The sequence below is a fragment of the Macrobrachium rosenbergii genome, chromosome 30 (assembly GCF_040412425.1).
Source record: "Macrobrachium rosenbergii isolate ZJJX-2024 chromosome 30, ASM4041242v1, whole genome shotgun sequence".
In the NCBI taxonomy this organism is placed as follows: Eukaryota; Metazoa; Arthropoda; class Malacostraca; order Decapoda; family Palaemonidae; genus Macrobrachium; species Macrobrachium rosenbergii.
Genome location: NC_089770.1, coordinates 12,481,001 through 12,499,279, shown reverse-complemented (window position 1 = coordinate 12,499,279; position 18,279 = coordinate 12,481,001). Strand labels below are relative to the sequence as shown.

At 36.3% G+C, this 18,279-nt stretch overlaps 1 long non-coding RNA gene across 1 annotated transcript in view; it reads right to left on the bottom strand.

The window, feature by feature from the left end:
* Positions 1–11,783: 11,783 nt before the first annotated feature.
* Positions 11,784–18,279, bottom strand: part of LOC136855041 (uncharacterized) — a 7,077-nt gene continuing 581 nt past the window's right edge. Inside the window, exons 2-3 of the long non-coding RNA XR_010857865.1 lie at positions 13,449–13,573; positions 11,784–12,745 (exon numbers count right to left, since the gene is read on the bottom strand). This is a non-coding gene — a long non-coding RNA (uncharacterized lncRNA). The remainder of the gene's footprint in view (positions 12,746–13,448; positions 13,574–18,279) is intronic.

The window sequence follows — 18,279 nt, the reverse complement described above, 5'->3', positions numbered from 1 at the left end:
CAGTTATGACCTGGGACATCAACGGATGGTCTCTCGTTTAGCACTTTTTTCACAAGTTGTGTTTTAACAGAGATCTTTCATATTCACAATTAATCCCTGATCCCCTTTATCAGCCAAGAGCAACTAGATTTGCTGAACAGCAGCACCATTATTCAGTAAATGTGCCTTGCTGTCGAACTTCCCAGTTCCAGAAGTCCTTTATTCCTCTCACCTTTGGATTGTGGAACAGCCTCCCAGAGGGTATCTTGCAATTGGAACTTCAAAAGTTCAAGCAAAATGCAATGCATTACAACCCTAATACTATGCTTCTTACATTTTAATATAATTTTATCTATTTATCTATTAATATTTTTCTTTTTCTAATAAGTGGGATATCTTCTTTCTGTATTTCACTTTACTTCCTCTTACTCCCTCCTAATGAACACCATGTTCTTTGGAAGCTTGAATTTCAAGTCAATGGCCCCTGTGGGTTTGTTCCGTATAAATAGATTTCATCTATTGAGTAATAATAATAATAATAATAATAATAATAATAATAATAATAATAATAATAATAATAATAATAATAATAATAATAATAATAAATTTCATTGGAAATGGAAGGTATGAATGACAGCCAATGAATAGCTGTCTTTACACCGATGCTGCGCTTTGGCGATGTGAAAGGCCGACAGCGAACATCATCTCCTTTTGAGGCTTTGTTGCACAAGAGCGCATGTTTATATAACATTGCTGATTTTGGCAATTCTCATGTGTGTTATGATAACCATCACCAACTTGTTTTGGGGCTTCAGGTGAGTCTGGTCTTATGTGTAGAACTCATGTCTTGTCTTGTATTTGTCTCAGATGTTTGCCAACAAAGGGGAGGCCGTAAACGTGATACTCTCTTCTTGGACCCTTCTTCAAACAAAGTCTGTATTCACTTTGTTTTACCTTTTGACAAAAGGGGAAGATTTTCTAATACTCTTCAAGGACTGAATAATCTTAACAAGGATCGTTTCCTCCTAGGACTGCTTTTGCTATACAACCTGATGGTTTCAATCTGCTGAAGCAATTCCAGGAACTCCATCCGTCCACTCATGCTATTGGCTGTCTGGGTCCATTTTTACCAACTTTTACAATCTTGCACTGCGTGTTTCCATTCGTAAATCTTCAACTACTGGTGCACTTTGACTCTGGAGGTGAACTTCATATTCTCCTGTCTCTACTTAATAATTTTCTTCCTTTGCCTTATTCTGTTATGAACCATGGTAACCTCATGTGCTAAATGTCCTGCCCATCGCAATTTTTGGAATTTAAGAAATTCAGGATATTCATATGTGCAAGGTCATAACTGATGCCTTTGCCAAGGGTCTGTTTCTCAGGTACAAGTCTGTTGCATTTGATTTTGTATTCTCAAACACAATAGTTTCCTTAAAAGAGCTTAGTCAGTGTCCTGCATACATATGGCACTAATTGTCGTCTGCTATCGTAGATTTTAATTTTTGTGACTATATTCTCCTTAAGATTGAAAGCAAAACGTGGAAACCATCGTTTCTAGCAGAAATTAGTGTATCTTCCTAAGGGTATCCTGTATGGAAGGGAAGAGCAGGTAGCTTTATATCAAGCTAAAGAAAATTTGGTCTATAAAGATCTCTCAGTTTCAGTTGAATTTAGTACAGTATGTGATTAATTGTTGTGGTATGGTGTAATAAGTTTCTTACAGCCATTTTTGCTAGACTTGAAGAGCTCTGAACTTGAGTGTTGGACACCATAGTAAGAATTGTAGATAATTTAAAAGGTTCTTATTGAGGAACACACAATTAGGGGCCCTGAAGCTGTAGGAAGAGTAATGTTGCTCTTTGAAAATGCTTAGAAAATTCTACCGATGTTGGACTTGGATAAAATTGGACTGGCTCAGTACTAGCAAGTGGACAAAACCTTGATTTTTTCTTTCGTCAAACTACATTTGGTAAATGAAAGGTTGTCCTGTATGTCTACAAAGGTGTGAAGCACCGTAGCGCAAACTGTGAAAAATTCAATGTGTTCTGAAAGCTCTCATGATGATGACAGCAGGATCTGAATACCAGAGGGCTGTGGTCGGCATGTACAAGACCTCTGGAGATAGTTCTTAGTACAGGACATTTTTTCACTGCTTATGCAATATCTTTAGTCTTTCGCTGGTAAGATTTTTGCCATTAAACCAGTACAACAAGGATTGATGAGGCTTTCCTTCTTCCAGAAGGTTCATAACCTCTTGGCTTCTTTTCCAGGAGCTAACAGTAATTTTTAGCCTTGCTTTTTACCAGCAGTGTAAGGATAGGCTCCAGAAGAGTAGATATATTCAGTCTTATGAAGGCATTGTTTGGTGCTTACCCAAATTGGTGTCTGAATTAATTGGCATACCAGTGTACGCTTCTGTGTTCACATAAAACTGAAGCATGGCAACAGGCATTTAGGCCTTTAGATTTTTCCAAGGTTGAATACCATCAGCCGCAGGGTAATTCCATGTAACTTCCTCCTTGGAGGCTCAATAGGTTACTAGACCCAAAACCAAAAGACGTGTGCTTTGAACGCATCTTCGTGAGTAGTTCTTGCTGTAATGAATGTGGGAACACATCTTGGGAATATCTGTCGGGGCAAACTGAGAAGCTTCTAATATCACCGAACATGTCATTATTGATTCACTTCTGTCATTGTTTAGGAACCTAATGGATTTTATCTTCCAAAGTGAATCCTGCCTGATGCAATAAAGTGATCCTCTATATAGAGGACTGATTACTCTCACACCACTCAAAATGAAACTTGGCCAGTGACACCAATACTTTGCTAGTTACTAGGATGGTTTCTGTCGATCATGACTTTGTTAAGGAAGAGTCCTTTCTGCACATCATAAACTTCAGAATTAAAAATAACCTGGTTAAGTCAAACTCGAATACTTGTGAAGAAAAAACTGAAGATAGGTTGAGTGTTTTGACACTTCATCAATGTGAGTAGGAAAAACAGAAAAGAATGTGCAATGAGATATATCACTGTGTTTCCAGTAATGTCTGTTTACCCGGTATGGAGGCCGCAAGGTCCTTGTTGACGATGGAGCAGCCCAGTTTGGGCAGACCACTCTGAGGAGCAGACATTTGAAAGACCTATTCAGTGACTGGTTCATCCTCTGGAGTGATGTGGGTTCTTTTCTTTTCTTGGTGATGCCTGATCCTAAGGTCTGTAGCTAAATCTGGGGAATCCTTGTTTTCATTTTTGCTTACCTTAAATGCGGAAAAGATTGGCTGTTTTTCCATATTTCACATTCTACAGCTGACTGGAAAACTGTTTTTGGTTTGTGTTAGGTGGGTTTCATTACTGTAGGGATGTCGATGTAGCTTCTATCCTCAGACAGAACTCAGGTGACCTGAATTATTCTCTACTGAAAGCTGGCAAAAGTATTTCTATTCCTTTAACAGATCGGCAGGCTGACGGGTTTTTATAGAAGGCAAACTATGTAACTCGAGGTAACATTAAACTAGTTTGAGGCTTTGGAATGTATGTGGAGAACATTTACTGTTTGTTTTTATACTCGAAAGTTTATACTTTGGATTTGTTATCCATTTGGAGTTTGAAATCTCTAGTGATCTGTTGCTTTTATGCATTAAATCTTAACTCTTGATAATTTAATTTAATGGTCGTCTTTTGGCTGTATGGTACCTAATGTTTAGTTGTTTAATTATTGTGCCTTAGCATTAAAACTGAGTGATTTTGCTGGATTAAAATGGAGTTTGGGGAAATGTAAGAATGTTTTTTTCTAATTTAACTTCTCCGACGTGGAATAGGACAAGAGAGATTTAGATAAGTTTTAATAATAAACTGGAAGCTATAAATTATTAGATCAGTACATAGATTGATCTTCAGCAGTTTAATCGACCTAATTTTCTCGGGGTTCAGTCAAAGTATCTCTCTCTCTCTCTCTCTCTCTCTCTCTCTCTCTCTCTCTCTCTCTCTCTCTCTCTCACCCTGGTAGTTGTGACGCCAGATAACCCACAATCAATCAGTCAATCTCTCTCTCTCTCGCTCTCTCTCTCTCTCTCTCTCTCTCTCTCTCTCTCTCTCTCTCTCTCTCTCACCCTGGTAGTTTTGACGCCAGATAACCCACAATCAATCTCTCTCTCTCTCTCTCTCTCTCTCTCTCTCTCTCTCTCTCTCTCTCTCTCTCTCTCTCTCTCTCTCTCTCTAAGGTATTTTAAGCCATAACAGTAGTAATAAAGGTCCCAAATTAAAGGTTTGGGGTATTCATATGAATACCCTTTTCTTAGTGGTTTCAAAAGAAGTGTTGGAAGTTTGTTCTAGATCCTAGTATCATGCAATGCTGATGGTCCCAAACTGAAATCAGTCGCACAGTAACTGACAAAACTTTGATAACTCTGTGAAAAAGTAGGTGAAATAGAATGCCACAGTTTCGACATACTGTGAAAATACTCTGTGAAATAGCTTCAGGCACACGTAAAGAATATCGAAATGCCTCAATTTATTCACTACCTGTTGAGCTTCGGTGAACCGACCAAGGCAGAATTTAACAAGGCCTGGTGGTCCACGCGTAGTAGAAGGCGACCTTGGTCCGATTTGGCTACCTCCCTGGGGGAAGAAGTACGGGGTAGTCAGAACATTCGCTGCGCGTCTCTTCCTTTTTACCCGACTCAATCACGGGCATGGAATGATGCTCAGACGCGAGATGGTTATCTTTGGAGGCGTTTGGGCTGTCTTGTCTGCTTTTGGAGGGGCTCTTGAATCTCTTCTTGTAGGGTGCGACTAAATTGTATTGTAATGGCATGCTCTTAAGGATGGCTTGTAAATTTGGAATTGAATAAAGTTTTTGGTGTGATCAATCTGTTTGCTTTAAAAGACCATATTTTTAAAAATTTTTCTTTTGTAGAGCTCAGAGGACATTTAATCTAAGATGAAAGGGTTGGATAAAAGTTGAATTTGGTTTCCTTGCCTCTAAATTCAAAATAATTGTACAGTTCAGAGAAAGTAATTATTTGTTCGTAACTGACACTTTCATAAAATTTGAGAATTTGTAGAGTTTATAAGTACTTGAGATTTAACAATTCATAGCAGTTGACTTCACATTAATATAATCTCTTGAAAAATGAGGTGGAAAAAGCATATAAAACTACAGTCAACAATTACCAAAGATTTTTCAAAAAAATGAAGAGAGAATAGTATAGTAAGTTCTGAAACTCTCAAATTGTTTTTAACTTTTGTTCAGTTTAATGACAAATTAATCAAGTGAGTAACGTTTTCATATAATGCTTTTTAATGAAAACTAAAGCTATTATCTGTACAGTTTCATAAGTTTTATAGAAAGGAAAGTTTTACAGATTGCCTTTAGAATTTGCTTTTAATACCAGTCAATCTGAAGCAGCAATCAACCTTATTTTTATTAGGTTCCTTGAGTGGCCCATTTATTTATAATGATATAGTTTATCTGAGAAAAATATAGTAAAAGATTAAATGAATTAAGTCTCATAAGGTCTGATTAAATTAATAGATAGTAAAACTTATCTTTAATTTTAAAGATAACCTTATCTCAGGAGTGTTAGACATAATTAGCTATGAAAGTTTTCCTGAAAAAATTTTTGGAAGGAAATTATCTCGAGCTAATAATCTTCACTAACTCATCTATCAAAGTTTCCAGCAAACCAAGTTTAATGATTATCCATATCAAGTCTACCAAAATTCTATTGAAAATTTTAGCACAAGTGGTCCAGTAGCACAATTTCCTTTTGAACTTAAATCACGTAGAATTAAAATAAAAAAATATCAAATCCGTATCCTGTAAGTACGTATGATCACGTAGGAATTAAGGTTATGAGAGTTACGATAAAAGCTTTGCATCCTCTGGTACTAATTTATTAGTTCATTGACCACTGAGTGGATACCGAATTTGATCACACGAACGATGTTTGAAAAGGCGGAGTCAAACTTATGATTGCAATGGGATTTAGCTCAGACTGTTTATTCGAAAACTCCAAAATCTGTCACATTTATTGGGAGTGTTGTTAGAACAACGTAAAGAATTTACAGACCAGGTACTTCTGAAAATATTTCAAGCAGAGGCATTTTTCTTTTATTGAAAAAAGCAGTAATTCTTGGCATAACTTTCCTGCGCCTAGTATGTTCAAATCGTGAGGTATTTCAGTTTTTTTTGCCTCCTATAAAGTAAAGTTTTATTCCAAAACCTATCACAATGATTGAATCGTCTTCCCCAATTAACATTTCCCTACTGAAGAAATCATTATGGCTATGCTGAGCTTAAGAAACTGCCATTAGACTAAATTCATATACTCGAGCCCGCCAAATAGCGGCACAATTTATCCAGCAAATTCATCTCCCGAAAGGATTAATTAAACATAAGAGTATGTCTGTAGTAAAGCAGTCTTTACCGAGTGAAATTTAAGCAGAAAGGTAACTCAATGATATAATTGACAGTTAATTACTTGGAGGAACTGAAGGAGCTTTGTTAAATGATGGATTTAACTAGTTAACGTGCTTGACAAGCTAAGTATATATTTTAACCACTTGTCACCAAGTTGTTGGTGATCGTTTTCTGAGATCTCATGTGAGACCCGTTTTCTATAAAAGCGGAATGTATCTGGTGTAATAGCAAAGAAAACCGACGCTGGTAATTGAAGATGTATGGTCATACCCGTAGAGTTTCTGTTAACTTCGTTGAGCGCTTCATTTGGCAACTTTTGTCTCCAAAGTATGACGTCATTTTGACCATGAAAGTCTGCGGGCAACTCCACATCAGAGGGGAAGGCGTCCACAAAAAGTTCAGCCCAAATGTTTAAGTTACAGCCAAGATAAGTAAAACTATCCCAAAGGTATATTGATAGTCTTGTCAGTACATTAAGGGATTACCATATACGAAAGAGCTTTTCACTATTCTTCACTTTAACTCCACTACTGGAAAACCATCTACTTTTCAGCTGTAGCCAGGCTAGTGGACGACACTTCTGGGAAAGCACAAGGAAGATAAGAGGGTCTTTACCCATCTGTGACCTAGCAGAGTCATATTGACTCCAAGACCACAACTTCAGTGATTCGAATTCTCTGCTCTATGGAAGACGAAGTCTGCTTTGGTTGCCCGCTGCTGAGAGCACTCGTCTCTCTCTCTCCACGGGTCCATGGTAATGCTGGCTCAGAGGAAGTAAGGAAAAAAAATTTGATTTTTTTATCAAAATTTTTGAGTAACCTTCCCCTGCTCGTGAAAAATGTTTTATTTGGGTTGAATAAAAGTGTGTCCGGAGATAAGGCGTTAGTTTTATTTTCTCCTAACTTTAAAAATTACAGTAACTTATACAAATCGTATAATTCAAATGAGCAATTTGACAGTTGGTACAAAAGATCTCATAAATCAATTATGCTATATTATACATACAGTACATCAAACAGTTATATTTTCCTGGTATCTCTCTGTTTCCTTCAGTGGTATGCTATCACTTTACTGAGTACATAAACTGCTTATCAAATCGTCTTTATAAAAACAATTTGCGATTTTTATACTTAAAAATGTCAACGCATACCACTGGAAGAAACGGACCGAGATGTACATTTGGTTTTGTAAGACCTCTAAGTGTGTCTTTGAAGGGTGCTTTATCAGGTCTGAAGATTATATATATAGTATATATGAGAAAAGTATAAGATACAGCAAAATACAAAGGAATCAACATTATCAAGCTCTTCCGAATACAAAAGTACAAAAAACAAAGAAACTTTAAAATATAGTACAATCATATTTTAACTTACATATTACATAGTTTGTACATGTTTGATAACTCCACAAGATCGCCATTTAGTATTATAACCTTAATTAAATGCCATCAAGTTTGCCCAAGAATGCAATTACCTAAAATCAAGTATATGATCATGAAGTACACTTTGACTTGTACTGACATGATTGCACATTTTCATAGTGAGTTAGGGAAGGTATTTTTTCTAAACTCTCGAGTACACTGATTATAACGAGAGAGAGAGAGAGAGAGAGAGAGAGAGAGAGAGAGAGAGAGAGAGAGAGAGAGAGAGAGAGAGAGAGAGAGAGAGAGAGAGAGAGAGACTTATTTCAAAACTCTTGAGTACACTGAATAATAAGGAGGAGAGAGAGAGAGAGAGAGAGAGAGAGAGAGAGAGAGAGAGAGAGAGAGAGAGAGAGAGAGAGACTGAACATAAGTAGCCAGAGAGAAAGAGAGAATTATTTCACAACTCTTGAGTAAAACGATTAAAAGGGAAGAGAGAGAGAGAGAGAGAGAAAGAGAAGAGAGAGAGAGAGAGAGAGAGAGAGAGAGAGAGAGAGAGAGAGAGAGAGAGAGAGAGCATAATAGTCAGAGAAGATAATTATTTCACAACTCTTGAGTACACTGAATAAAAGGATAGAGAGAGAGAGAGAGAGAGAGAGAGAGAGAGAGAGAGAGAGAGAGAGAGAGAGAGAGAGAGAGAGAGAGAGACTGAACATAAGTAGCCAGAGATAAAGAGAATTATTTCACAACTCTTGAGTAAACTGATTAAAAGGGAAGAGAGAGAGAGAGAGAGAGAGAGAGAGAGAGAGAGAGAGAGAGAGAGAGAGAGAGAGAGAGAGAGAGAATATAAGAAGTCAGAGAGAGAGAGAATTATTTCGAAACTCTTGAGAACACTGAATAAAAAGAGAGAGAGAAATGAGAGAGAGAGAGAGAGAGAGAGAGAGAGAGAGAGAGAGAGAGAGAAATTTCATAAACGCTTGCAGTGCACATGATGATGGTGATAAACATATTAGCAAGAATTTACAAGAAATTATTCATGACTGTAAAAAATAATAACTATGCAAATACAGTTTTTGAAAATTTTCAAAACAGACTATAACATAGTCTAAAGTAAATTCCTAATACACCTTAAGAAAAAGTAAAACAAATCGAGGAAGGCTCGTGTCGGATAATTCTTTTCAATCCGTGTTTTGATAACTAACACTTAATCCCCTCAAAGGCAACCGTAAAGAAAATTGCAAGCTAAAGAAAATGTTCAAACCTTGAACTATGACGCACTTTAGTTTAAGAACACTTTTAAACTTCCCTGAGAAAAAATACTTTTTCCTACAACTGCCGTCAAGAAATTAAATTGTAGCCTCAGGCTAGAATCCCAGCTTCTGTTTTGATGCAGATCAACACAGACTTAAAAACGGAAAGCAAAACTCTTGCTTGTCAATCTAACAATTGCAATGAAGAAAACTGCCTCCTGCTAAATATTTCCAACCGATTAGAAATTTGTTGTTTATTTAGTTAAAAAACACCAATATCGATGTCGGCAACTTATATAATACTACTGTGAGAAGTGTTAAGCAGTTACTGAAGAAAAATGGTAATTATGAAGAGAAATGGTGGATAAATTTGATTAAAGAGCAGATAGAATGCAAGAACATACTGATTACCTGTTGAATACTGAATTTAGGCCAAAGGCCAAGCACTGGGACCTATGAGGTCATTCAGCGCTGAAACGGAAATTGATACTAAAAGGTTTGAAAGGTGTAACAGGAGTAAATCCTCGCAGTTGCACTATGAATCAATTGTTAGGAGAGGGTGGAAAGTAAGACGGAAGAAAGAGAATATGAGAGGAGGCACAGTAAAAGAAACGAAAGGGGTTGCAGCTACGGGGACGATGGCACGTAACTTGTTACACAATACTATTGTGAGAAGTGGTAAGCAGTTACCAAAGAAAATTCATAACTGTAAAGAGATATGGGGCATCTATTTGATTGAAGAATTGATAGACTGCAATAACATTAATTGCCTGTTACGAAGCAGAGGAAACTATTTCTAACTAATACTTTGTGTGTTCAGTAAGACTGATCTTCGTAATTCTAAAAATATAAGTAATACACGTAATTATATGCAATTGCATATGAACAAAGATTTGAATTTGAATAAATTTTTTCTTATATAGCTACTGTCATTTAAAGCAACAAAACCGCACGTGTCTAGGTATTATAAGAGAACTTACAAAAACTGGAAAAACTCCACAATCTGCCAAGTCGAAATAGACCTGCTTGTGGGTATAATTAATTCTAAACTACGATTATGTCCCCCTTTGCTTCTTGTAGAATTATCACCATGATTATCTACGTTCATAAATACTACTATTTCGATTAACCTCATTATCTCTAATTCCACAAAGTTCCTTAATGCCGTATGTATAATACTGCCGTGATTACCATAAACGCTGCAACCAGTTTCACAATATAGATTACATCCAGATCAAAATTCACTTTGAAATTTAGGACAAAATCTACTCCAAAAATTGTTCAGGTTCCTCAAAATTATCATCAGAGCAGAATGGAATGGAATAGAATAGACTATAGAATTTAGGTCGAAGGCCAAACGCTGAGACCTATAAGGTCACTCAGTGCTGAAACGGAAATTGACAGTAAAAAGGTTTGAAAGGTGTAGCAGCAGGAAAACCTCGCAGCTGCACCACGAAACAATTGTTAGAGAGGGTGGAAAGTCAGATTGAATAGAGATTATCAACAACGGCGGTACATTACAAGGAATGAAATAGGTTACAGTAAGGGACCGAAGGGACGCTGCGAACCCTTAGTAATGCCTACAGTGCACCGGTGCACTGACGGCACTAACCCCCTACGTAGACATCCAGATACAAATATATTTTGAAACTTAAGGAAGAATCTACCTCAATGAATGTTCAGGTTCCACAAATTTATCACGACCATACAAGAGAAATGGAAGCCGAAAAAAAAAAAAAGAAAAAAAAAGAGGGGTTTGCCTTTACCTTGATAAACACCCCCTTTCCACCCCCCACCCCCAAAATGCAATATTGACGTTGAAGTAAATATATTTTAATTAAGCTTTTGTTACTTAACTTTTACTTAAAGGGGGAATTAAATTTTGATATATTTTTTTTATTTACTTTACTATCTTTAGCAGTTGTTTATTTAGCTAAATTCGTTCCCAAGATTTGGTTCGTACTCTTCACCTGCCCTTATTTCCTCTCATGGCCTACATTCATTCTTATGTTTTGGTTTAATTAAAAGTATTCATATAACTTCAGTTTATATATCATTCTTTTATTCCTCATTCTTTCAACACCACGAATGGTCAATTTTGCTTTCTTTTTTACTTTATTCTCTCTACTCGTCTCCTATCTCCTATTCGTTTTTCTATTCAGTCTACACATACCTGCCAATATGACCCAATAACAGTCGAAGTATTGAGTTGAATTGAATATAAAATTTGGGCCAAAGACCAAGCACTGAGACCTATGAGGTCACTCAGTGCTGAAACAGAAACTGAGAGTAGAAAGGAAAACCTCAAAGCAGTTGCACCATGACTCAATTGTTAGGGGAGGGTGGAGAGTAAGATGGGAGAGAGAGAATACGAAAGGAGGTACAGTAAAAGGAACGAAAAAAAAGTTGCAGCTAGGAGCCGAAGGCACGCTGCAAAGAACCTCAAGCCATGCCTACAGTGCACCGCACGAGGTGCGCTGATGGCACTACCCCCGTGCATGGTAATTGCACAAAGATGTGTGGCAGTCGTTTTTATTTCCCAGGGCAGTTAGTCAGTCAGAGCCATTTGCATTAAAATGAAGAAACACAGAGAAAAATTGAAGTAACGAGACACTGAATTAATTTATCTAAAATATAATTTATCTATAAACCTCTATCAACCTCCTCTTCCAGTATATAACTATTTTTTTTTCTTTTTTAATAAGTGAGTGGATCTCTTCTTTCTGCATTTCCCTTTATCTCCCTAATAATAATAATAATAATAATAATAATAATAATAATAATAATAATAATAATAATAATAATAATAATAATAATAATATAAAAATTATTTTCTGCTCTATCTAAAAATATCATCTTCACGAAACTTCACGAATTTCAGAAATTCTCCTCAGTTGAAGGTTATCAATTACCCTCAATTTTTCCGACGGGGAAAAAACATCCAACAGTAAAATTACCTCCCTTTTGGAAAAGGTGAAAGCAATTGCTTCCTTTTCCCAAATGGACCCTTCTTTGCAGTTTCATTAGATAAATGCCATTTCAAGTAAAAATGGACGGAAATTGTTGGTAATGGAGTTCTTTTGCTTCCCAATTCATCCCTGGACATTTTCGAGGACAACATTGATGGAAAATAGGTTTCAGGAATATTCAGTGACACCAAATAGGTTTCAGGAATATTAAGTCACACCAAATAGGTTTCCGGAATATTCAGTCACACCAAATAGGTTTCAGGAATATTCAGTCACACCAAATAGGTTTCAGGAATATTCAGTCACACCAAATAGGTTTCAGGAATATTCAGTCACACCAAATAGGTTTCAGGAATATTCAGTCACACCAAATAGGTTTCAGGAATATTCAGTCACACCAAATAGGTTTCAGGAATATTCAGTCACACCAAATAGGTTTCAGGGACATTCAGTCACACAGGTTTCTAGAATATTCAGTCACACCAAATAGGTTTCAGGAACATTCAGTCACACCAAATAGGTTTCAGGAATATTCAGTCACACGAAATAGCTTTCAGGAATATTCAGTCACACCAAATAGCTTTCAGGAATATTCAGTCACACCAACGAGAAAAATTCATATCAGATGCAGTGGTTTCAAGTGTTCTTGGCTGATGAACAAACAGCAGCAAGTTGTCTATATTTGGCTGATCTTGTTAATCAACAGTGGCAGTTTTTATCTCCCACTCTGTATGGCTGTCCTTTGGGGAAAACAGTTGCTAACCTAGAATGAAAGGAAATTATGAGTTATTAATGATTTTACTCATGTTTTTTTTCTTCAAATCATAATTAATTATGATTTATTAATGATTTTACTCATGTTTTTTTTCTTCAGATCATAATTTTTTCGGTAGTTATATATATGAATATATATATATATATATATATATATATATATATATATATATATATATATATGAATATATATATATATATATATATATATATATATATATATATATATATATATATATCATATATATGTCTATATATTTATGGATATATTTATATACACATACATATACATACACATTATATATATATATATATATATATATATATATATATATATATATATATATATATATATATATATAATCGTTATGATAGAGAAAAGTGAAATAGTAATACTTCATAAAAAAAATTGAACACTAAACTTAATGACACCGACCATTTTTTTACTTTAATAAAATAGAAAAACTAAATTTCGTTTGAAAACAGAAGAAACATACCATTTGTACTAATAAGTATTTTTTCTTATAAATAAAACACAACAAACACTAATAAAAACACCCTGAGGCTTGTGACTGGAGATCATTTTTCCCTCAAAAAACATGAAAGCCCAGCAACTGTGCAACATCAGTGATTCATAAGGAACCCACATTATTAGCTATCGTATAAGCCAACAGCAATTCTTATTAACTTACTTCAAGAGCCCCCGTAGGGAATAACTGCACACAGAGTACATTAACTGAACCGCAGTAAGTCGATGCACAGGAATCTGTTGCCTAGTAACGAAGATGTTTGTCAGGCTCTCTCCAGTGTGGAGTTCCTGGAAGGAAGATAATTGGATCAATGTTATATGGGGAGAAAATTGTAACAAAAACTGATCGACAATTAACAATGGAAACACCTTCCTGTAAAGTTTTTAAGCTTGTTATAATGAAGTTTCACATGGTGGTACTTCGGCTTGTTATCTATGCGTCACCTACCCCGAGGTTCTAGTACTAAACACCGTATGGTAAATGTAAAGTAGACGGCCGCACGAAGATATCGTTTATTAATATAATTTTTCGACCACACAATAAAAAAATGAGTGTATGAAATACTTTGATACCCGAGGGACTAGTACTAAACGCGGCGTCCCAAGGCGCTTCCGGCATTTTTAGTACTAGCAACTCGGAGAAGGTGACGCGTATATAAGAAGCAAAAGTGCCATCGTCTCACAAAAAAAAAACAATGCTCATATAATTCAAAAGCTCCAATAACTTTCATACTTTAGAAAACACAACAAAAAAGGCAATGGCTAATACATATTAGTATCCCAAATTTCTAGGAACCATCAGCGAAGATTTCTTTGTAACGGCCAGCAATTGGTCATTTCTAGAATGTACTAGAAACTTCACTCCCTACTCCTCTCCCTATCTGGGAGGTGCAATTCATTTTTCCTCTTAACAATTAGATCCAGTGCCTGGCATTGCTTAACAATGCATGGTGAATCATGGAATATCACATTACAAAACTGTGTCTTAAATAAAAGCTACGCAGTGATACTGGGGTCCAGTCATGCATGCCACTGCCAATACACCTGATCTGCTCTCTATCTGGAATTCATTACTACTGCCTTGAGTAACCTTAAAAATTTAATGCAACTGAAAACAAAACGAGGAAAAAATTGTGGCATATTATAGTATAGTCAACAAAAAAATTAATAAGCTCCACAGATAATCATAAGTTAACCCCACAGCAACCTTTACTTTCTAAGATTTCACTTAGGCATATTAAAAAAAAAAAAAACAGTTTCTATCAGTTCAACGATACCCGGCTCATAATAAGCTGAACTTTGTGAAAATATCTACCAAAATGTTTGATGAGCAAAAATTGTATTCTACATCATGGTAATCCATGCATCTGCCTTAACCAGCAACTGCTTAGCCTGCAACTGTCAGTGGCTTACAGTACGGGAGTTTTGTAAGTGAATCCAGAAATTTTCATGGAATACCGAACATACCCATAGAAAAAAATGGTAAATAATGCATTGCACGGTATTACAAAGCAGTCAACATAAAAAATGTGAGCCTGCCTTTGAAGTCTACAAGTTTCATCAACAAACTGTTTTTAGTGTCATTAACAAACCAGTCTTCTTTCCGTTTCAACACCCTCCACTTTGTTGCTGTTAAATCCCAAGATTCAACATCCTCCACTTTGTTGCTGTTAATCCCCAAGATTCAACATCCTCCACTTTGTTGCTGTTAAACCCCAAGATTCAACATCCTCCACTTTGTTGCTGTTAAACCCCAAGATTCAACATCCTCCACTTTGTGGCTGTTAAACCCCAAGATTCAACATCCTCCACTTTGTTGCTGTTAAACCCCAAGATTCAACATCCTCCACTTTGTAGCTGTTAAACCCCAAGATTCAACATCCTCCACTTTGTAGCTGTTAAACCCCAAGATTCAACATCCAGCACTTTGTTGCTGTTAAACCCTAAGATTCAATATCCTCCCCTTTGTTGCTGTAAAACCCCAAGATTCAACATCCAGCACTTTGTTGCTGTTAAACCCTAAGATTCAATATCCTCCCCTTTGTTGCTGTAAAACCCCAAGATTCAACATCCTCCGCTTTGTTGCCGTGAAATCCCAAGATTCTGAGTGGTTTTGTACACAAATGCTCTTGATTCCATTTAGTAATGCGGATTTCCTTAGGCTAAAAGTATAGAAATTAAAAAATGTTAAAAACAGAAATAGTAATAAAAATCCATTAAGTATTTTCCGCCAATACAGGCTTAGATTTTGACTGTCAGCCTAAATACCATATTCCTAAAATGGTTATAAATTATTCTCGTGACACTAAGTCCAGAGACTTGGACCATCCCATCTTATTTAACTTCACAAATTTACTGAACATCAAAAAGAGAGAGAACCGGGTAATTCAAATCTCAATTTTTGCAGTGATACCCATTTTACACTGATCATGTGTTTATAGGGGTGCACATTCCCTACAATTGTCATGTCTATGTGCTTTTATACCTTAAAGTGGTTTTGAACTACAAGATAACATAACTCTTATTTGCATAAATTAGCAATCAGTGCATGGTCATTACACCACTGTTCCAGTTAGATAAAAATTTTAACATAGGCTTATTTTAAAATTTATCAGTTTGAGCTAAGCCATCTCAGAGTTTACTTATATCTATATCATCTTGTTTTGTCAAAAAAAAGACATCAGCAAGTGGCTTCTTTTTTAAGAGCATAACATCCTTTTAAAATTTCTGATCAAAATTATGGCAATTTACAGGTTTACTCATGAACAGTACAATTTTTCTCCCAAGTCGGCTATATCATGCCATTTCATGAGTCCAATAAATATCCTGAAGATGGCCAGTCCCAATACAACGAAAAAAGTATCTAGTATATGCATATGTATATACAGCAGATGCATATGTATATACAGTATATAAACGCACTAGAGTATGAAGGATTAGCTCCCACAAAGTATAGCCTAATACAAACAGTACTGCAAGAACTAGATTAGGTTAGGTGGGCTACAGAATCACTAAACTGCTCGATCTCTGATGTAAGCATACTGTAATCACGAACTTAAAAACCTTGGCACTGAAAATTTACGTAGTGCTAAGCTAAGGTACAAAGTAGTGGCTCAGTTCAAATCAAGTTTTACAAACTCAGTGGGGGAAGTATTATTGGTAATTCATTTCCTAAATCTCCCAATGACTATATCACTGTTCTGATTGTGGCTTCATGTTTTCCATGTGTATGATTTGTATGCAACCTTCAGCATTGGTCCATTTATGCAGACAGTGACTTCAGGTGCTATGAACCAATTACATTAATTTAATAATTTTAATGCCAATTCTTATAACCAGAGCCATTTCAGGGAATATTATTTCAGAACCAATACTGACTATGTAAAACTAGGGGCAATCTTAACCCTTGTCTACTAGGTCTTCAAACAAGTGGTCTTGAAAAATTTTTATTAAAACCTATATCTGATACACAGTACTGATTTTCACTGTGAAATACGTTACAGCCAAACTTTCTGACTAGCACTTCCTGGAAATAAATTTCGCCGAGTAAACCCTATGCATGAAAAGTTCTATTAACTTACACATGAGATGAATGTGTGAGACTGCTCTCTTCAGAAAGTAATCAAGCCTAAGACCAACTGAACTGCAAAATGTTAAAAGGGCACTATCTAGAAACGTTATCCTCACCCAGGACAACAAGTCCCACCCTGGATCAGTAATGCATTCCAACCTGACCTTACTTTACTAATATATACTAACTATACCTGAGATATGTGTTACCCAGGCTAGATAGAAGGGGAAAGGCTTAGTTCCAGTTAACCTCACATAGACTGGCATTTATATTTTACCTTTACTGGCTACTTGATGTTCAACTGAGTTGGCGTCATGCTAGAAAAGACTTTGTTCATACAAGCTAGAGCCGGCTAACACAAGAGCAACTGAATTTTGTAAACCACCAGCTAGGATCATACATCATCCTATGTTAGGATTATGTGAGCAATTCTTTTTCCCTTCCCCATTTCTAGGCAGTGCAGGACACTGTTTCTTAACCATGGGACAGCACTGAAGTAGGTCAGGGTGGGCTACACCACTGACACGGGTCCATGGTAATGTAGTCATAGGCTAGCCTCGCAGATACTAGGTTCCATTTTTAAAGTCCCTTACTGTAATATTTTTAATAAAATGATGTATTATTTGTAACCAATTTAGCATTTAAAATGAAATTCACTCATACTTAAGATAGGCTTGCTCGTCTTATGTATTTCCACCCTACGTAATTCTAAGTATTAGCTCCGCGCCTATTTCTACCTTGGAAACTGTTTTTTTTCTACACTTTTAGGGCTTCTGATACTGGCGGTGCATCTGTTTGTTGTCGGCCAAATGGACCGTCCCTTCGCCGTGTTTAGTACTGTCCCGGGGGAGGTGGTGGGTACCCATACGTTAACAAGTTATTGCACTTGCCGGACGGGATATGAACCAAACCGTTCCAAAGAGATGTACCCGTACTTTGTCTTGTGAAGATCGCGTATGGAAACCCCTGGTTGGATGGACTTCAGGGGTTAATTACAGGTTAATTACATTCGTGTGACAAAAACTGAAGGTAAATCCACAAATAGCAACCAAAAAAACTGTAGAAAAAGTCAAGTTTGAAGGAAAACGCCGCAGCGGAGCTACTACTTAGATCTACCTCACTCTAGTTGCTGACATGGGTAATTTTGGTTGCGAAAAAACTCCCGTCCCCCAATTTCCCACGTCATGCAGGTCCAAGTCTGGACATCAAGACGTATGCATTGCGAAAACAATAATGGTTTACTAGTTAAATGAAATCTACAATAGGCCTATATTATCAGAAAAATGTAAGCTTCCTCCAATACAGTGCACATTCCCCTTTAGGAGAGCTGGTATGGCAATGTAGTAAAATCTTACTAAATTCACAGACGTTGTGCTAGGCTAAAACGTTAAATTAAAAGCTTCAATCACGAAACTCAAAATAA